The sequence below is a fragment of the Amblyraja radiata genome, chromosome 11 (genome assembly GCF_010909765.2).
Source record: "Amblyraja radiata isolate CabotCenter1 chromosome 11, sAmbRad1.1.pri, whole genome shotgun sequence".
Lineage (NCBI taxonomy): Eukaryota > Metazoa > Chordata > Chondrichthyes > Rajiformes > Rajidae > Amblyraja > Amblyraja radiata.
The window spans coordinates 45,928,568-45,951,736 of NC_045966.1; positions in this window are offsets into that span (position 1 = coordinate 45,928,568).

Genomic DNA, 23,169 nt, shown 5'->3' on the forward strand with positions numbered 1-23,169 from the left:
CTGTCCACATCCCCCATGATGACTAATATTGGAGAATTCAATGTCCATGCCTCTGTAACCGCAGGAGATTCAACACCTGCTCCCTCCTCCCTCGACTCCATTCAGCGACCCTGACAGTCTTTTCAGATTAGACAGAGGTTCACCAGTAGCTCCTCTAACTTCATCTATCACGTCCGTTGTTCCCAATGTGTGCTCCTGTACATCGGCGAGACCAAATGTAGACCGTTTCGATGAACACCTGCCCTCGATTCGGCTAGGCCTACGGCATCTCCCGGTTGCCAAACACTTGAACTCCCCTTCCCATTCCCACAATGACCTTTTTGTCCTGGGCCTCCTCCACTGTCAGAGTGAAGCCACACAGAAATTTGGAGGAACAGCGCCTAATATTTTGCTTGGGCAGCTTACAACCCAGTGGTATGAACATTGTATTCTCCGATTTCTGATTGGGATCATTCTCATTGAAGAGTAGTTGAAGGCCAGTGGTTTGCTTCAAAATTACTGGCCCATACCCAATATGATTCAGCCCAGATTCTGGCTATTCCATAAGGCACGGTGGTTGGAAGTATTTAAATCTACATTTAAATGCACCTTCAAAACGACCTTCCCGAAATCTCAAAAGAATAACAAAGATAGATACAAATAGTTGGAGTAAATCAGGCAGCATCTATTAGAAGGATGAGGGGGTACCTCATTGAAACTTACTGCGTTGTGAAAGACCTGGATAGAGTGGATGTGAAGAGGATGTTTCCACTATTGGGAGAGTCTAGGATCAGAAGGCACAGCCACAGAATAAAAGGATGTACCTTTAGAAAGGAGATGAGGAGGAATTTCTTTCACCAGAGTGTGGTGGATCTGTGGGATTCATTGCCACAGGAGGCTTTGGAAGCCGTCAACTTTTATTTTTAAGGTGAAGATTGATAGGTTCTTGATTAGTAAGATTGTCAGGGGTTATGGGGAGAATACATGAGAAAGGGATTGAGAGTGAAAGATAGATCAGCCATGATTGAATGGCGGAGTAGACTTGATGTGCCGAATGGCAGAATTCTGCTCCTATAACTTATGAACTTATAAACATCTCTGAAGAGAAAGGATGGGTCCAATGAATAATGGAAAGGTCTGAAAAAGGGTTCCCATTTGGAACATCACCCATCCTTTTCTCCAGAGATGCTGCCTGACTGGCTGAAATACTCCAGCACTTTATGTTTATCTTTGGTATAAACCTGCATCTGCAGTTCCTTGTTTCTACATCTCAAAAGAATATAGTGGTGAGTTTACAGGATGCATTCACCAGAATAATTCCATGTTTAAGGGGTTATGTTATAAGAACAGATTGCATAGACTAAGAGGCTTTTCCCTTAAGAAGAGAAGATTAACGGATAATCCAATTGAAGTCTTAAAGCTGATTAAAAGACTTGAAAGGGTAAATAAAGAGAAATTACTTCCTACCACAGAAAAATGAATAACATGGGACATAATTTAAAAATGAGGGTCAGGTCATTCTGAGGTGATTGTGGGAACCTCTTCCAACAAAGATTAATGAAAACCTGCAACTCTCACCCTCTATAAAGGTGGTAAAAGGCTCAATAGGAAATTTAACATTTGAGATTATTAGATTTTTTTAATGAATGTCTTGAGTTGTGAAGCGTGGGTGAGTTTAAGGCACAGATTAGCCAGGATTTGACTGAGTTTCAAACAAGTCTTTGATATCAATGGTGGACCCAGAACTCACAGTTCTGCATGCTTATTAAACACTTTATTGAAGGGCTATAACGAAGCTTCATCGTGAAACGATTGGGTAAGCAATGAGATTGTTCTTTTCACCATGAACTTAAAGTGCCCCTTTGACTATCCTGATATTAAAATTGATCCTTGTGGTACATCAGTTTCAGTGTAAGTATTGCTTGTAGATTGATTGGATAACTGTCACTTTAAGAAGATTCATCAGGATTTAATAGGAAACAGAGGGGTAATTTGTTCATGGAAAGGTTGGTGGGTGTATAAAACAAGCTGCTGGTTATTTGAGGCGAGTACTATCACAATGCTTTAGAAACATTTAGACAGGTACATGGAAAGCATAGGTGTAGTGGGGGGGGGGGAGCAAGGGAATGCGAGGACCACTTGAAATTAGAGAAATCAATGTTCATACCGCTGGGTTGTAAGCTGCCCAAGTAATACACGAGGTGCTGATTCCTCCTCCTCCTCCTGTGGCTGTTTCCTACTTGGCAGGAAACCAAACATCACTATGAAACCGGGATTGTCTACACATGAGGGTTTTTATTTTTTATTCTAATGAGGTTACTGTCCGAAATCCACTTATCTCAGTACTTAACACTTCCACTTACAGTGATCAGAACAATTATGAATATTTCTATATAGTCTGCAGTGTAATAAGAAGTTATACTTTGAGCAATGAAGCATGTGTATATAGGATAACATAGAATAATTAGTGTAACAAGGAACATCATATGATTTGAAGTGCATCTTGTACTAATGTTGTAGATGAGGATCACATCTGGACAAACCAGATGTGAGTTTGTCGAACTATGTATTTAGGATTCTCTACCCTATGATTCTGATAGTTTCTTTCCATTGCAAGCATCAAGAGTGATTTATTGTCATATGTACCAGAATGGAACAATGAAATTCGTACATGCAGCAGCAGCACCACATTTTAATGGAAACAGGCATTTGTATCCACGTCGACCATTGATCACCCCTTACATTTATGGGCCTGTCTCACTTAGGCGATTTTTCAGGTGACTACTGGCGATTGCTGGCAGCCACCTCAAAAACTGGCAACTGTCAGAGTGGAACACACACAAACACGTCGCTTCCTTCACCAGCCCGTTATGCTGGTGGGGGACAGGGCAAGCGGGGGGAGCGCTGTCTGAGTGAAATTCACATGGTGCAAAACCAATGTGATACAGACACACACCGCGATGAACAGGAAGGTTGGCGCTGTAATTAAGATGGTGAAAGCAAAGTGTATGGTAAGTCCTTTAAAAGAGAGGGGGGAGAGGGGGGGGGAGAGGGGGGGAGAAGGGGGAGGGGGGGGGAGAAGGGGGGGAGAAGGAGTGGAGACAACTTTTAAGAAGCAAGAAATACACGGCTGTGAAGCTCAGCGGACATTAACATTACCAGTCGGTTATCCTTGGTTCTGAAAACTACTGCTTACATTTTTTTTCCCCCAATGAGCCAATGAAATTCAATGGTCAGTACCGGCTACAACCTACGAGAACCTAAGAGAACCTTCGACCTCCTGGCAACCTATTAGGACCACCTAGCGACCCACCTACAGCACGAATATTCTCGCTACGCTCCATGGCGGCTTCATTCTAGTTGCCGCTAATTTTTCCACATGTTGAAAAATGCGCGGCAACCATAATGAGGCTGCGACTAGTTCCCAGAATGTGTGAACTCCTCACGACCATGAAGGCGACTCCCCGGCAACCACCCGCGAACATGTGCCGACCATGTGGCAACTGCATAGTCTCCTGCAGTCGCCTAAAAAGTTCCCTAAGTGGGACAGACCCATAACATAACCCTGGGGAAAATCATCAATTTTTGCAGAAGCCAATTAACCTAAAAACCTGCACATTTTTGGAATGTGTCAATCACCACCTTAAAAATATCCTTTGACTTGGCCTCCTCAGCTGTCTGTGGTAACAAATTCCAAATCCTATGACCAAATAAATTCCTCCTCATCTCCTTCCTAAAGGTACGTCCTTTTATTCTGAGGCTACGGTCTCTGATCCCCGATCCTTCCTCTAGTTTAAACATCCTCTCCACATCCACTCCATCCAGGCCTTTCACTAATCGGTAAGGTTCAATGAAGTACCCCTTCTTCCTTCTAACCTCCGGCCAGTGCCGTTATAATGTTCAATAGCCTGATGGTTGTCGGGAAGAAGCTGTTCCTGAAGCTGGACGTTATAATTTTTCAGACTACAGTGTTTTCTGACTCTCATACCTTCTTCTTGATGGCAGGACTTAACATGTAGCCCAAGATGAGCTAAAGTTACATGCATATAAAGCTGCATTATTGTAATGTTAGATTTAGTCCTAATTCCTGCAGTCACATACCTTTGGTCATCTTTGATTTTTATCAGTCCACTGTTGGAGCCATAGGTTTCAGCTGCCTGGACCCTGAAATTCACAACTTCCCTCATTAAACCTCTTCATCTCACACTCCCTCTGCAGAAAGCACCATAAGATATTTCCTTTATGCTGCCATTGCACAAATGTCAAATGTCGCCCAACAGTAATCCCGTGAAGCACTTTGGAACATTAATCTTCTATTAAAGGTGAGATATAAAAAGCAAGTTGTTGCTCTTGTTTGATGTTCGTTACTTTTGATTTTCTTGAAGTATTATTCTGATTGAACATGTCTTCTGACGATTGGTTGGTAACCTGCTGTGTTTGTGTGTCTTAATGAGCGGTTTCTGTCCTTTTCATCCATGACCAGCGGCTAATAATGAAAAATGTATTTAACGATTTCCCCAAGAGGGTCAGATCCTGACGTTGTCCTTCGTTTCATGTATTCATTCAGGACAAGTATCATTGTTTCCTTTTCTCATTTTATCGACCTGTTTAGTGAATGATTAGTGCTGCACATTGGCAAAGAAAGAATAGTAAATGACAGTCATCAAAAAGGCTTTGGTGATGCCGACCAGCCACTTGCAGGGTCAATAAAGATAGACACAAAATGCTGGAGCAACTCAGATGGACAGGCAGCATCTCCAGACAGAGGGAATGGGTGACCCTTTGGGTCGAGACCCTTCTTCAAACGGGGAGTCGGGGAGAGGGAGACACAGAGATAAGGATGTGTAGGGTGTGAAAACGAGACAAAGAAAATGTAGAATAAATCATTGTTAGCTAGGAGAAGGTGACAACGATGCACACAGAGAAAACATTTAATCAGGGGGACAATCAGACTGGTCAGATAACTAGGGAGAGGGATGGAGAGAGAGGGAAAGAGAGAGCAAGGGTTACTTGAAGTTAGAGAAGTTAATGTTCATACCGCTACCCAAGCAAAATATGAGGTGTTGTTCCTCCACTTTGTGCTGGGCCTCACTCTGACAGTGGAGGAGGCCCAGGACAGAAAGATCAGTATGGGAATGGGAGGGGGATTAAAGTGTTTAGCAGCCGGGAGAACAGGTTGGCTTAGGTGGACTGAGCGGAGGTGTCCAGCAAAATGATCGCCGAGCCTGCATTTGGTCATTAACATTATTTGCGCAATCTCATGCCTTCCTCTCCAGCTTCAATGTTATCATCTGTATAATTCACAATAATGTTTTTGAATTTTTAGCCAGAAAGGTGGCTGTGTGTGAAATCACCATGAACTGTGTGAAATTATAAGTGTACGGCAATTGTGTCTCAGATATATCGGTGCAGAGTGCAGAAATCTTTTGAATGGTTGTCAAATTTTACACTGATCTTTTCCATACCTAATCTAAGATTACCAGTTGGGTTCAAGGAGGTTAAATATTTTGCTTTGCAAAAATCCAAAAATCATAAGACGAATTAAATGGAATTTTTGTACAAGTATATATTTTTGTGTTATAACTGGATTTTATTGCAATATGAATAAATAATAGTTAGCAAAGAGAATGAGTTATTGGAGAATATGTCTGATTGTACAACTCCTCTGATTGGTTTCCCTGAGCATATCGCTATGGAGAAATTAGAATATTATTGTTTTATTCTTTTCCACCTGCTCACCGAAATAATTTGGTCCAATTTAGTTGATGCCAGGTACTCGAAAGCTGGTGGAAATTGCAGAGCAGAAGGAAATAACTGGGAAATTGATAGGAACCAGGCAGAAAAGTGAAGTGGAGGCCAATGTCAGATCAGCCATGATCTAATGAATGATGGAAATGTCTGGAAGGGCAGAATGGCTGACGTTTGCTGCATTTTATTGTGTTCGCATGCTCACACTGTATCATAGAACCCCATCAGTCCAATTATCCCTCTCCTTCTCATAAGCCTGCAACTTAATCCCTCTCACATGACCTTTAGCATCCTTTTGGTTCTTTTCATAAGTTCATAAGTTCATAAGTTGTAGGAACAGAACAGACCATTTGACCCATCAAGTCTATTCCGCCATTCAATCATGGCTGATCTATCTCTCCCTCTCAACCCCAATTCTCCTGCTTTCTCCCAATTATCCCGTACTAATTAACTATTTGCTGCTTATAATAGCAAATTCATCTCTCGGCACCTAGTCATAGTCATAGAGTCCCTCTGCATGGAAACATCTTTGAGACTTTGCGTTGGAGGAAACTAAAGCATTTTGATGGAAACCCATATAGTCACGAGGAGAATGCGCAAACTCCATAGAGAGTCAGGGTTGAACTTAGGTCACTGGTTTCAATGAATACACATTAAAATGCCAGGATCTCTATAATGCTCTGACTTTATTAATAGCATGTTTGAATATTATGTGAGCTCCACAATCCTGTGTGCCTTATTTTTAATTTCCATCTCCATGTGTCTAATTCAATTTCCTAGACATCTCCCCACTGATGTGATCCAGCCCGCTCTCTTTGAATGATCGGTCATTGCAACTTCCTCCTTGGCATTTCACATGTTATCATCTGTAAATTCAGGTGTGATAGGAAACATAGGTATCATAGGTACCTTATTGTGGACCATTGGACTATCTTTAAAGCGCTTTCTCACGGGGCGACTTGACACAAGATGTAACCAGAGTGAAGTGGTCGTGGTCTAGCACGATATCACACGATATAACGGGGGGTAGATAAAGAGTTCCCACGGGTACTCGGCATTTCTGTTATTTGTGCGAGTGACTTGTCCGTCTCCCGAGCTTTCCCGTTAAATCTTGAATGAACATTGTGAATGCCCATTCATAAAAGAGAAGGTAATTGCGCGGGAGGGTTAATAATTGACAATCTGCTGCTGTCTGCCCGCTGAGTTAAAAAGTTCCCACGGTCACGATATACAGTGTATCGTGAGTCTTGCGTGGGAACTTTTTAACTCAGCGGGCAGGCAGCAGCAGATTGTCGCTCCCTTCAGTTTCACCTCACCTACACCCCTCTGCTTCCCGGCCATGTGTGTGACCCATTCCCTCCCCTCTTCAGATCCCCGCCCATTGCACCGGTGCGGGGGCTTTGCACTGTCTTCACGTCGGCGATGCCAGCAGGTCAGTGCCAGTCATCGGAGACGTCAGGACCAACAGGACACCGACCCCCAGGCCCACTGCAAGCACGGAGATCCCAGAGACCTACAGCCAGCAGCAGCGCAGCCCCGTTCCAACTCCAGAGGAACACGTTCCCCGTAGGGACAGAAGCTGATGGTGTGCAAGGTACGTCTTGTTCTTGGGGTTGCGGATGAGGGGGCGCAGCTCGGGCTGTGACGTCTCCGGCCACCCCCCTGTACAGGAGCTGAGACTGGTAACTGTGGGGTTGTTTGCAATTGCAGAGGGAGGGGGCAAGGGCGGTACAGTTCACAGTCTCAGCTCCAGTCCAGGGGGGTGGCCGGAGACGTTTGGACCAACGGGACACCGACTGCAAGCACGGAGATCCCAGAGACTCACAGCCAGCAGCAACTCTAGCCCAGCCCCGCTCCAACTCCAGAGGAACCTGGGTTGCGGATGAGGGGGCGCGGATTCCTCTGAAGTTGGAGGGACAGGGAGACACAGCGGCTTTTGAGAATGGTGGGCAATCACTTCCAAAGTTCTGCCCACACATTCAGTACACCTCTCCTACACTTATCTCCCGCACTAAGATCATCTCGCAGAGAATGATCCCAGCCTAACAGCATGTTTATTCCAGATTACTCACCTTCTGTCCCCTCTGTCCAGCTTCCGGGTTCACCGTTCGCAGGAGTTCCCACGGTAACCGCAAGAGTTAATACGGATATCGCACTGGCCACTACGTGCATATAATGTTGCAATGCTCAACCACAAGTGTACAAGTCACTCTTGGAGAAATTCAAACTTGCTTGAATTTTCTCCCGAGTCACCAAGTTACACGAGTACATGCCGTTAGCGCCACGGTGGTCCACGGTGGTCCACGAATGCCGTACGGTTATTGCACGGGGTTCCCACGATGTTCAACTCTGGTTAACTCTTGCGTCAAGTCGCCCCGTGAGAAAGCGCTATTAATCAGACGTAAATGGACTTTATCTTGCAATCAACATTTGTCCTTTTTTCCTGTATCTGTAGACGCTCATAAATCATTACAACAATTAACAAGGGTCCTAACTCAAAAAGTTGCCTATCCATTTTCTCCAGAGATGCTGTCTGGTCTGCTGAGCTACTCCAGCACTTTGTGTCTTTCTTGTAAACCGGCATCTGCAGTTCCTGGTGTATTTATCTTTTTATATCTCCTTTAATGCAAAATGTATTTTAGCTGAAAACATTGTTACTGCATACCATCTGCAATGATCTGCTATTGTAAAATAAAACAGGAATTTGTTATATACTCATAGAAACATAGAAAATAGGAGGTCATTCGGGACTTGGAGCTAGCACCGCCATTCATTGTGATCATGGCTGATCGTTCCCAATCAATCATTTGTGCCTGCCTTCTCCCCATATCCCTTGATTCCAATAGCCCCTAGAGCTCTATCTAACTCTAGGTATGTTGCAAAGCCTACCTGAAGCGTCGTTGAAAATCTGTCGCTGCGGGTGTGCGCGATTTTGGCGCCGTTTAGAGGGGGGCGGGTTTAAAACGCGATTTTCTCTAGGCTGTTCAAATCGAAGATGTTCAGCCTAGTTAATTATTAACGAAAAATCGCTGGAAGACCCCGTCGCAAAAGCTATTATTAGTTTTAAAGGCCTCGTATAATAGTTATAGTAGTTTAAAAATCAATCTCTAAACCCGCGACCACCAGCAACCGCAGGGTCCCATAGAGCAAACCACAGAAGGTATGTAGCTTATTTTTACATTAAAAAGGGCTTCTAAAGATCCCTTTATACAAAGTTTAATATTGCGATCAGCTCATTTTGGGCCCATTATATCCCGCAGTATTTTTCTGGGCATTTGGGGCACAAATCTACCGCAATGTGAACGTTCTAAACCAGCGCGTTCCACAGGGACCCACTGGAAAGCTGATTTAAATGGGCATTTATTTACAGCAATTGAGCACTAAATTCCTTCCATTTGGTCTATAAATTAATGTAAATGAGATTTAAAAATCATGTTTTATTGTGAATTATTTGTGAATATTATTTGGACATTTAGGCTATTTAAAAATGTTAATCATTTATTAAGAAATGGATAGATGTTTAGATCTAGTAATTGAAGTCTGAAATTAGCTACAATTAGGTAACTAACTAATTATATGCTTTAATTTCAGGTCATCCAAGTAAGATTATTTTATATTTGTTTCAGAATGCTTCACTCTATGATAACTGAAAATTTCATTCAGTTCTCTTAATTTTTAAGAAAGTTATGGGCTTTTGACTGTTCACGATCACAGCTTTTTTGTTATGTCCATAGAAAATCAATAGGGAACAAGATGCTCATTTCCGAGTATGAAAATGGCCATAACTTTTTAAATACTTGAGATATGAAAGTGAATTAGGTGTCAAATTAAACTTATTTTTATGCTTTATCTGATGGGATAAATTACAGACTTGATTTTTAAAATCTCAAAATGTTGTAACATTGCTACTAACTCTCTCTTAAATCCATCCAGTGATTTGGCCTCCACTGCCTTCTGTGGCAGGGAAGTCCACAAATTCACAACTCTCTGAGTGAAAAAGTTTTTTTCTCACCGCAGTCTTAAATGGCCTCCCCTTTATTCTAAATGCCCCTGTCCAACTGAGGAAACCTGAACGGAAGCCAAGGTTTTCATGAGTTGCCAGAGGTTTCGGTCACTCGCTTGGAAAGCCTCCACCGAAGCGTGAGCTGCATCTACTGACCAAAGATCCTACAGGTTCTATGCTACCGACCGCATACACACACACACACACACACACAAACACACACACACACACACACACACACACACACACACACACACACACACACACACACACACACACACACACACACACACACACACACACACACACACACACACACACACACACACACACAAACACATCACGAAGGTGGGGGCCATGGACAGCAGAGGAGCGCTGTCTGCGCGATGAAGAGGAAGGTAAACAGCTGCCACAGAGCACGGTAAGTCCTTTAGAGAGCGCGGGAGGGAGGGAGAGAAGGGGAAAGAAGCGGAGAGAAGGACAGAGAAAGGGAGAGAGAATGGGAAGAGAAGGGGAGAGAGAAGGGGGGAGCAGTAGAGAGGAGGAGGGAGAAGGGGGGAGAAGGGGAGAGAAGGGGGAGAGAAGGGGGGAGAAGGGGAGAGAAGGGGGGGGGGGGGCGAAGGTGTGGAGACAGTTTTAAGAAGTTTAATAAAGTTAGCGGGCATTTTACCTTCCAGCGGATCTTCTAGGTCCTGAAAACCAAAGATCCTATAGGATCTTTGCTGAAAACTCCAATGAGCCAATCAAAATGGCCGGTCAGCGAAGGAGATTGCCTTTGACTGCCTGTAAGTAAAGTAAAGTAAAGTCAAGTCAAGTAAGTAAATAGCAAACCCACTCCACTGGCTTCGATCAAACGGCAACCTATTTTTAGTCGAGGCCGGTTTTGAATTTGTTGAAATAATCGCAGGAACATAGAAGAAGCCTCGACTACGCGGAAACCACTTTTGACCATTAGGGAGAGTGACCAAAACCTACGGGAACCTCTGGGAACCTCACGGAAACCTTGGGTGGGGTGCAAGATCACCAGAGGTTTCCGTTCAGGTTTCCTAAGTGGGACAGGGGCTTAAGGCTGTGGCCCCTGGTTCTGGACTCGCCCAATATTGGGAACATTTTTCCTGCATCTAGCTTGTCCAGTCCTTTTATAATTTTATATGTTTCTATAAGAAATCCCCTCATCCTTCTAAACTCCAGTGAATACGCCTAGTCTTTTCAATCTTTCCTCATATGACAGTCCCGCCATCCCAGGGATCAATCCCGTGAACCTACGCTGCACTGCCTCAATCACAAGGATATCCTTCCTCAAATTAGGAGACCAAAAACTTTTTAATTGGTTATTTAACTTTGATAAAAGTTTGAAGGCCGTGCCTATTTAACTTTTTGCTTCTGGTTATTTTCTTAATTTGTGAGCACTTTAGTATTAGAAATTTTATAAGCAAGTCTAACTAAATCTCCAATCACATTTTCTCAAGCCAAATTTTTCATTGAAAATGCGAGTAAAATATCAATGAATTCTCGATCCCGAATGCTTGTGGAGGTTAGATCGCAGGAGGTATTTAATGAGGATGCAGATACATGCTTTGAAAGATTGGAATTTGAAGGCAATATGTAACTCACAAAGGAGTTGTGGCTGAGACAAATTTGCTACAAAATGTTGAGTGACCAGATCATAAAATCATAGTCCTACGACATGGAAACAGGCCCTTCGGTCCAACTTGCCCACACTGACCAATATGTCCCATCTGAGTCCCATTTGCCTGTGATTGGCACATAGCACTCTAAACATGTCCTATCCATGTTCCTGTCAAAATGTTTTTTAAACATTGCAATTGTACCTGCCTTCTCCGGCAGCTTGTTCCATATATCTACCACTGATATAAAAAAAGTTGCCTCTCAGGTCCCTATTCATTCTTTCCCCCCTCACCTTAAACCTATTTCCTCCGGTTTTCAATTCCAGTGCTCTGGGTAAAATTCTGTGCATTTATTCCATCTATTCCATTCATGATCTTAAACACCTCTATAAAGATCATCCCTCATCCTCTCATGGATAGGACAGGTTTATAGGGACTTGGGCCAAACACAGGCAGGTGGGACTGGTGTTGGTGAGACTTGTTGGTCGGTGTGAGCAAGTTGGGCCGAAAGGCCTGTTTCCATGCTGTATGACTCTATGACACCCATAGAAAATTCACGCAGTCACAAGGAAAATGTACAAACTGTGCAGACAGCACCAGTTGTCAGGGTCAAACCTGGGACTCTGGAGCTGTAAGGCAGCAGCTCTACCACTGTGCCATTGTGCCACCCATTAGATTTACCTGTCTAACTCTTCAGTACCTTTGTGTTCTTAGTTTTGCAGTGTTCGCTGCAGGTGGATGAAAAGGATTCCACATGAAACTTCCCCGGTGCTTCTTTGCTTGCTATCAAATAAAATAACTCAATATCAAAAGGTTGGTGTGGACTCGGTGGGCAGACGGACCTATTTCCACGCTGTATCTCTAAACTAAAGTAAACTTTTGAGTGTGACGTAAAATAACTAAAACAAAAAAGTATCTCCAGTCACTGTTAAAAGGCAGTTATTCTCTTTCAGCATCCAAAGAGTTAAGAAGGATAGGACCAGCCAACCACCACACCATAAAATCGTGCTGAATTTATTTCTTGATCACACTGGATATAGCACCAAAAGCGATGTGTCACTATTGTTGTTAGGCAAATGCTGTGTATTTGAAAGTGTCAAATATCCCCAAATCACAAGTGTCACGGGTGTGAATAAGCGCTAACATTTTCCTCACAAATCGCTTGTAATTTGCCGTCATTGATGTAATCTGTTCATTTATCGGGGGCATGTTGTAGGCTTGTTTGAAAGTGTTCTGCAATGCATAATGTGGGTCTTTTCTTTTTATTGCTAATTAGATCAAGTCTTTAATTCAGTTATTCCCATCTTTGTAGAAGTTAGAAAGTTTGTAGAATTTGGGTAACTGGTAGAGTTTGAGGTCCAGGGTGAGGGCTGAAGAGGGGTCTTGACCTGAAAGTCACCTATTCCATTTCTCCGGGGATGCTGCATGACTTGCTGAGTTATTCCAGCTTTTTTGTGTTTATCTTCGGTGTAAACCAGGAACTAGTTGACAAGACCCACAGAATTTCTCAGAAGCAACTTCACCCCAGAACAACCAGGTGCTCCAGAGATTCTCTAGTAGTGTATGCCACGCTAACCCTAAGAACAAGGCTTGCATCAGACTAGACACATTATAGATGAAAGTCAGTCTGAAGATATGTCCCAACCTGAAACATCACCTATCCATGTTCTCCAGAGTCCTTCCGAGTTACTCTAGCACTGTGGGTTTCTTTATTGATGTGCATCTTCTTCCACTGATGTAGACATAGGCCAATACAGCACAGGAATAGGCCCATCAGCCCACAATGTCTATGCCGAACACAATAGAGGTCCACCACCGATGTTCGGGCAACTGGTGGTCCAGCACCTCCTTTCATCCAAAGGAAATCCGGCCCTGTCCCCCAGAAGTTCCCCCGAATATGTGGCACCTAGGCTGGGTGAGGCAACCGATCTCGACCACATCGGGACTTCTGTGCCCAATCGGCGAGTTGAATTTACCGCCTGCGGCCGGGTTCTGAACTACGCTCGGCTAAAGCTGGCATATCTGTTCCCATCACCAACATCTGAGGCCCACTTTGTGGATCTGTATCTAGGCCCAAGGATTACCTTGGCTGACCATTCTGGTACCATTCAACTCCTCTCAGAGGCTATTACTTCTGTTGGTCCGGCATAACGGATTATCTGGAAAGGCTTTGGAACCAAAGGTGCGGGGAAATCGATGTTAGAACTATACCAGGTTAATCTATTCTCCTATGGGAGCATGGAGTTATATATCTGCTATGGAGCACCATGGTGGTGGAGCGGTTAATACTGCTGCATCACAGCTCCAATAACCTTAGGTGCTGTCTGTACACAGTGCTCCAGATTCTGCCCACATCTCAAAGCCATGATGATCGGTTAATTGCACATTTCCCTTCGGCTCGATAAGTAATAAATGACTTAACGGGCATGTTGGAGAGCAGATGACGCAATACATTAAGGAAAGGGAAATAGAACCAATGGACTAAATGGCCTCCTTCTAAGTCATCATACTTAAGCAAGGAAGACACGGCCATTTACGACGGCAGGCCTGGCTCGCTACTGTAGGTGGGCCGCTGCCTGCAGGGGGGGGGGGAACCTTGGAAGCTACCGAGCTCGGCCCTGAAGACCGGAGAGTCAAGAAGGAGGGAGCTGCTGGTGACGACGGACGCGAGGAGTGGGCCGGTTGGAGAGGGATCAGGGTATTGCTTCCAGCTCCTGCAAGGTTGGTGGCAGGAGGCACTCTTGGGACACAAAGGTGGCTGGGCGAGGAGAGGGACGTTGATTCATGGGCGGAGCCAGTCAAGGGCGATGGAGGAGGCCCTGCAACAGCCTGTGGTTTCACCTGGGTCAGGACATCGAGCGTGTGGACCGGACCTAGGACGTTTTGTAAATGTGCACTCATGCATGTGTGAGCTATGCAAAAATAATTTTGCTGTGCAGTGCATATCTGATAATAAAGAACCATTAAACCATTGAACCATTAGCATTATAAAAGCAAATGGAAATATCATGTCACATGGTTTGTGAAACTATCTTGCAGAATTTATTTATTGAAGGTCCCAGATACTCAATAGTTATTAATTACTCAATTGACAATCTCTTTGTCAATTGTCTCTCAACATAATTGTACACCAGGAACAGGTCAACTATATAAAGGGGCAACTTGATGATGATTTCTTAATTTATTTGAGTAATTATTCAACTATGATCTTCTTTTCATTTCGTTTTCAAATACATGTTGCAGCATGCCCAATAGACAAGCTAGTTGCCTTTGTAATTTGTTTTTAAATTCCCATGACAAATAATTATCAAATAATATCAATCTTTGCTCTGTTTTTCTTGCCTCTCCCCCACCCACCATCCCTGCCCGAGTGGTACGGTGTGGCACTGTAAAGATGTTGATCTTTCCGCAGTGTGACAGTTTTCCTTGTTGCTCCTTGTTGAAATTGAAGGTGAGGAGGAGAAATCCCAACAGCAGCTGGAGTATACAGTATCTGGGACTTGGAAACAACATCAGCAGAAAACAGACCTCCGCCATGTCGGACAAAGAGCCTGTTTCCACGCTGTACCACTAAAACTGAAAACCAGACTAAGATCAGAATCTTAAATCTAGAAAAACAATTAACTCCAAGTGCTGGAAATTAGAAAAATACAAAAGTACTGGAGTAATTCAGCAGGTCAGTTAGCATTTCTGGAGGACAAGGATAGGCAATATTTTGGGTTAGGAACCTTCTTCAGCTTGATTATAGTAGCTTAAATCTGCCTTGGTTCCACATTGCTTAATGTACATGCGTAAGGGAAAAACGATGAATATCAGTTTTGAATGGTTCAATTGATTGTTATTCTCAATGGTTCTTGGGAGGGGAGTACATTTTGATTTCCAAACTAATTTACATGAAGTTGTGATTCTTGACCATTTTTGAACAGCCTAAAATTAATATTATGCTTATTCCGGACAACCACAAGGGAAAATTATTTCATGTTATCTATAAAAAGTTAATTATTTGCTATAATTAAATTTTTGTTTGTACCAATGTATGTGAATAGTGTTGATTGATTTACCCAATCCATTTGCAAAATAGGTAGTTTATGTTTAGATTTGAAAGAAACTTAGGGAAAACTATAAAATTTGCAAAATAAATTATAGTTCTCACATAAAATAAATAAATCTTAAACTTTTAATAAAGTTAAACTTTAAAGTTTAATAAAGTTATTCGTTATTTAGCTTTAAATTAATTTTAAAGGTAAATAAAGTGAAGTTTAATTCACTTTAAACTTTGATGAAACTTAGAAACTTAGAGGTCTAGAAACTGCAATTTCACAAGTACTGTAACTAAATCATAAATCATTTTGTGGAGGCAGATAAGAGTTGGCACAGACATTATGATCAGAAGGGCATGCTCTGTACTTTCCTGTTCTATGTTTAGTTTAGTTTAGTTTAGTTTAGTAGTAAACAAGCCCTTCGGCCCACCGAGTCAGCATCCGCCATTGATCATCCACGCACTAATTCTATCCTACACACTAGGGACAATTTAAAAAATCCAATTAACTTACTAAGCTGCATGTCTTTGGAGTGTGGGAGGAAACTGGGAGGAAACCCAGAAAAAAACACACGATGTCACAGAGAGTATGTACAAACTATACACAGACAGCACTCATGTTTAGGATCGAACCCGGGTCTCTGGTGCTGTGAGGCAGCGGTTCTACTACTGCACCACTGTCCTCTATTGTCCTTGACAGAATGGATTATGAGGCATTTAAGAACAAACTTCATTCTTCTCGGCCTGATGACACATATAGGCCAAGTACCAATGGTGGGTTTCATTCCCTGAAGGTTGGTACAATGACATAGTGGTCGAATTGCTACTTTATCATGCCAGAGACCCGGATTTGATTCTGACTACGGGTGCTGTCTGTCCAGAGTTTGTACGTTCTCCCCGTGACCGCATGGGTTTTCTCCGGGTGCTCTGGTTTCCTGCCACACGCTAAAGGCGTACAGGTTTGTAGGTTAATTGGCTTCTGTAAATGCATTATCCCGAGTGTGTAGGATAGTGGTAGTGTATGAGATGATCAGTGGTCGGCGTGGTCTTGGTGGGTCGAAGGGCCTGTTTCTACACTATATTTCTAAGGTCTAAGGTTTAAAGATATTAGTGAATCATATGGGAGTTTAAATTACAGTCTGGGTGTCATTGTTATTAAGACTATCAAAGTATTTTAAAATTCCACAGGTGGGATTTGAACTCAATTCCACAGATGAGTAGACTTGGCCTGTAGCTAGACCACTGTACCAACACCACTCGCCATGTGCAAAAAGAGGCTTGCAACCTACCATTTGTTAAAGTTAAATGCACTCATGTACTTGGGCAATCCAACTGCACCACAATTAAAATCGTTTGAATAAAACTTAATGCTGTGAGAATTCTATAACAGCAAGTATAACAGCATGTGAAGAAAATAAAATTAGAGCCTCATGTTTCAGCATAGGAAGATAATTTTCCTGACTCCCATATCTTTTTGCCAAAGCAGATCTGGAGACCAAACCGAGTCACACACACATCCAATCCCCACAATAGGCATCCCACTATCAGGCCCAAGCCACACTGCATCCTACAGGCCCATTGGGATAAAGTAGTAATATGGTTTATCTTTAAAATTAGGGAGGGCTTTAATGGTTTAGAATCAGATAAAAACCGATTGAATGTAACGGCTTTCAAAACTAATAATCATAAATATGATTGTCATTGATACATTACATATATAATTTTGGAATCATAATCGTAGTCATACATCACATAAACAGGCCCTTTGGCCCAACTTGCCCATGCCGACCAAGCTGCCCCATCTACATTAGTTCCACCGACCCCCATTTGGCCTATATCCCTCTTAACCTTTTTATCCATGCACCTGTCCAAATGTATTTTAAATGTTGTTATAGTACTGGCTTATATCCTATCATCTGACAGCACATTCCATATGCCCACCAACCTCTGTGTAAAAAAGTTGTCCCTCAAATTCTTATGAAATGTTTCCCCTCTCACCTTAAACCTATCGCCTCTGGTTCTTGATTCACCTACTAAGGGTAAAAGACTGTGCATCTCTCTTATCTATTCCCCTCATGATCTTTCACATCATAGAAAGATCACCCCTTATCCTCCTGCGGTCCAAGGAAAAAAGTCCCAGACTGCCCAAACTCTCCCTCTATCCCAGGGCCACAAATCCTTGCAACATTCTCGTAAATCTTCTCTGCACTCTTTCCATCTTAACAACATCTTTCCTAGAGCAGTGTGACTCAAACTGAACACAATACACCAAAAGGTATTTGAAACCATTCAAAATAAATTTGAAACTTTAGTCCACTAATGGAAATTTGTGCAAGGTCATTAATTAATTGTAAATCTTTCAACAAAGTGCTAATGTAAATTACTCGTTCTAAGCTTCCCCCAGTCTAGTTTTAGTCAAAAACCACTGAATCAAAACCACTGAATACTTACTTAATCAACTAATCTTTATTTTAACAAAACACAATTACAGTTCCCACCAATGTACCTAACCACTGCGAGTTCGATCCTCGTATCTGCCTCTTCAAGCCATCTAGGGCTCGCTCAAACAGAGACACTCCAGAAGGTCACGCAGTCCCAAGCGCTCTCTCAGAAGATCGATGCGAGGCCTCATGGCAGCGGACTTTTATAGGTTCCAGGACTTCAAGGGGCCGAAGCACATGGGGGTGGTCTCTTTACAATCCAATTACAGATATCGATTAACCCCATACATAACAGACATTTCCCTAACCCAATAATACAACAGCTAATACCTCAAGGCCTCTCAAGGAAGCCAACATAGCAACATTTACCCTAATCTGCAAAAAACCCAGGCAAGGCTCAATACTTCATCCAATCAACACTCGGCAAAGTAGAATTCTGCAACATTATTTACAATTATTTACAAGGTCTATGTCTGGTTTGCAGTCACCCAATCCATTTTATGCATTTTGCACATGATTGACAGGATCTGCAGATGTTCTCATTCTCTTCCTGCAGCTTGTTTCTAGGCTCTAGACAAACTGGCACCACTCCGCAGCTTGTCCCAGTTTTGCAGAGAGCAATTCCAAATTGACCAAATCGCCCAGCAGCCCTGAAGCTTTTACCCCATTTTAAAGTCCTAACCTCTCCAATCTGGCCAGGATTGGCCAACACTAAGGATATCAGAAACAAACTTGAATTTGGAGTTCGAATACAGGTTATTCCCAGTTCTATTGACTGGTGGAATAGTCAAGAGGGTTCAAATCTTTGCACAATATTATAAAGAGAAAATCCTACACAGAAAACTTTCCAGCAGGTAATTGGTCTCTATTTTGCTTAGTTTAGAGATACAGCATGAAAACAGGTCCTTTGGGCACTGCCCAGCGATCTCCCCACATTTGCACTACACACACTAGGGGCAATTTACATTAATACCAAGCCAACTAACCTACAAACCTGTACATCTTTGGAGTGTGGGAGGAAACCGAAGATCTCAGAGAGAACCCATGCAGGTCACGGTGTGAACGTACAAACTCCTGACAGACAAGCACCCATAGTAAGGATCGAACCCAGGTCTATGACACTGTAAGGCAGCAACTCTACTGCTATGCCACCATGCAGCCGTACTACAACAGACCATAGACCAGTCATTTTTCTTTCTGTTTCATTAGGTATCCTCATGTGAACAATTTCCGTATAATCGCTCATAAATAATATTCATTAGGCCAGCCACGTGAGATGGAAGGAGAATCTGCATTTCAGCATGGAAAGATTTTTCTCATTTCATTTATTCGGTGAAAAAAGTACATCACCTGGAAAATTGGAGCGGAAACTCATTACAACCCATACGTATGTTATTGCAAGGTCTTTGTAATAAATGCTTCATCTGGTGAATTTAAAAGCTCCATTAGAATCCAATAAAGAAGATTAAACCTTGATGAGAAGGGAGGGAAAAGTGGCCAGCAATTAGAGGCATTGGAGGAAATAGTACCGTTTTACCAGATAGATTTTTTGGGATGTATTGGTTGTCCCTTGAGAAACAATTGTGCAGTTAAGCCAAGTAGAATAGTAAGATTAAATGAGAACTTACCAGTTTGAAGTTTGATCTTTATTTTATGAGTAGTTATGTTGAGGTATTACGTGAAGGGCCCGCCAGCCCGCATGCGCGTCAATCTTCGAAGCAGCGGTGTGAAATCACAGATAACAGTTGTTGAACTGAATATAGTAAGATTAGAGAAACTAGAATACCAGCTGACCTTTATGATAGAGGGTTGGGAGTGGAGAGCACGTAATCACTCAACGTAACTTCTCATAAAATAAAGATCAAACTGGTAAGTTCTCGTTTAATCTTACCATTTTACTTCGGAGTCAAGTGAGTGACTACATGAAGATTTCAAAGCTCTGTGATTTCATAACGTGGAAACGAGTCCATGCGTCACACACTGCATCAGTTGACCAAGGATGAGTGAACATTAATAATGCATTCAGACATGACATAGATATAGACATGTTGATGCTTTATAATGAACAAAAATGGTAATAGTAACCCCCCTCAACCGGGAGGAAACTATAAAACAGAACCTAAAATAGAGTTGGCAAATACCCCCGGTCCGGCAATGGGTTAGTTCTAAAATGTTTGGAAGATCGTTCGTTTGACCATCCTGCAGCCGCTAGGATGTGGTCCCGCAAAACGTCCATAACCCTGCTGCTGATGTTGTTGCAGTCCTGGTGGAATGAGACTTTGAAAATGTCAGTGTTCACTCCTGTATAAGCTAGAACCCATTTTAACCACCTGGAGATAGTCTGTACTGATACCTTCTTATGAGGCTTTATGTAACTCACAAACATTGCTAGTTCAGAGTCTCTAAGGCTCTTAGTGACCTTAACATACTGGTGTAGATGCGTGACCACACACAACCGAAGGTCCATGGGATATGCCAATAAATCTAGTTTGAGACCTGATGCCCGTGGTCTACTCTGCTTGACTAAGTCATAAACATAAAATATAATTTTGCCTGCAGATGTAATCATCCTGTCCAGTCACAGCTTATGCAATGACTGGACCCGTTGCGCTGAACTAAGTGCCATGAGCATAACCACTTTGTAAGTGAGTTTGACCAAGGACAGGGATGTAGCTGGAGCCTACCAGCGAAGCGGCGTAGCACAATGTTAACATCCCATATCTCTGCATACCTGGGCCTGGGAAGTTTCGATTGAAGATACCCTTCATAACCTAGATATCAGGGGGTGAGACCTGACAGAGTGGATTCTGCTCCCAGCAGCCAATATGATGAGAAGGCACGTTTGGCACAGTTAATGGCACTATAAATTAATGATTGTCAAAGACCCATATAAAACTGAACTTCAAAACGTCAGTCATCCGTGTCAATTTATATGTAATATTAGTATTTAAACAAAATACTTCCCATCTCCTTATGAGGAAATGTACTGCTTATTTGGTGCTAACCTTGCAATCTGCAGTGAGCACGTCCATGGTTTGGTTTGACAACCCGAGCCGCAGGAACGGTCTTCTCAAAGTCTGCAAGTCCATTAATTGATTTTATCATGCAGAGGATGGTTTCTCGAGTCACGGCTAAACCAGCAAATATTTGTGTCTAGAAATAACCATATAAGTTTCTATTGTCATTCCCAACATCAGCGGGAACCATGGCTGTAAAGGCCAATCAGGCACTACAGAAATGCCTGAAGCGGGAACTTGCTGAATTTTTTACAAGACCCGTCTGATGAGGCAAAATGGAGGAAGACATAAAAGAACATTCCTCCCCAGTGTAGCGAGAATGCATCCATTGCCACTGCTATGCCACATATTTTTTGCAACTAGTGATTGAGCCTGGATGCAAACATCTCGAACTTTAGTGTTCAATCGAGCCACAAGGTCATTACATACTTTGTGATCCAACATCCATTCTGTGTTGTCATTGATTTTACGTGATGATACACCAGCACCAAAAGAGGTTAGGTAAACTATCACTGGATACTTTAACTTGATTGCACCCATGTGATTAACATTTCCACCACCAAAGTGTATCAACTTGGACTTGAGCATGCAGTTTATGCATATTCGCACAAAACCTTTAACCCACAGAATGCACCTGGTGTCTATAGGTAGTTGATACCATATAACTGAAAAATTGGTAACTCATGCAAATCCCATCCATCTCCGTAACTAGAGATGGTATTAGTAATTTTCCATCTTTGAGCAATGCAGTCTGAAGTCTGAAGTCGCCGCCGGCTACCCGCTCTTCCGTGGTCCGTAGCCATGTCTTCCCATGGTCCCCGTAGCCGGGGATCCCCAAAGCCGGGTTCCCCACGGTCTTCCCACGGTCCCCGTAGCCGGGTTTTCCCGCGGTCTTGTGTCTTCATGCGGTCCCCGCAGCCGGGCTTCCCTGAGCCGAGTTTCCCCATGGTTTCCGCAGCCAGGGTTCCCCCGCGGTCCCTGTAGACGGGATTCCCCGCGATGTCCGTAGTCGGGTTTCCCCAAGCCGGGTTTCCCTGCGGAGCCGGGATTTCGACCCCGGAACGTACCCAGCAGGAACTCTGTAAAGAGCTTCCTGCAAGGAAAAACGGACCTGGACATAAGTTGAAAACTTACCTTCAGGTTTGAAACTTACCGCTGGTGGAGCAGCGCGCCTCCAGCCAGTCGTTGCGCAATGCGATAGACGATATGACGCGCATGCGGGATGGCGGGCTCTTCACGTAGTCACTCACGTGACTCCGAAGTAAAATAAAGGTGAGCGTATTGCAACTTAGAAATCTCTGAAGTACCTTGGCAAGCATATATTGGAGCATGTTTCAACTTGCGGGGAATGTAAAAACTCAGAGACATTGTGAGAGAGACACTGCCTCACAGTCCCGGAGACAAAGGTTCGACCCTGAACTCGGGTGCCTTCTCTATGGAGTTTGCACCTTCTCCCTGTGGCCACGTGGGTTTCTTCCGGGTACTCCAGTTTCCTCCCACCTACCAAAGACTTGCGGGTATGTGGGTTAATTGGTCTGTAAATTTTCCCCTAGTGTGCAGGGAATGGATTTGAAAGTGGGAATACATAAAACTGGTGTGAACAGTGATCGATGGTCGGCATGGACTAAGTGGACCTGTTTTCATGCTGTATCTCTGAATTAAACTAAATAAAGAGCCACTCACTTGATATGGAAATGAGAAATTATTTATTTTTTCAATGGGTTGTAAATCTGTGGTAGTATCTTCTCCATGGTGCCTTGGAGGCTGTCATTGACTGTATTCTAGGTAAATCCATAAGGTAGTTAAGGATTATGGGGAACAGATAAGAATTAAAGCCAAGATCTAATTAATTGTGGCCTTATTACATGGCTTTCTCATGGAGCCCATTGCAGATTGATACCTGTAAGAATGGAGGAGCACAAACAAACAACACAATCATACGGAAATTGATGATTTAGTCAAACATGCAGCAAGGGCATATTTTTCCATATTCCATTCTTACTTATGCGGGATAGTTATCTAAATCAACATGTAGAGGCACCAACGAGAGAGCAGGCTATTTTAGACTGGGTATTGAGTAATGAGGAAGGGTTAGTTAGCAGTCTTGTTGTATGTGCCCCCTTGGGCAAGAGTGACCATAATATGGTTGAGTTCTTCATTAGGATGGAGAGTGACATTGTTAATTCAGAAACAATGGTTCTGAACTTAAAGAAAGGTAACTTTGAGGGTATGAGACGTGAATTGGCCAAGATTGACTGGCAATTAATTCTAAAAGGTTGACGGTGGATATGCAATGGAAGACATTTAAAGACTG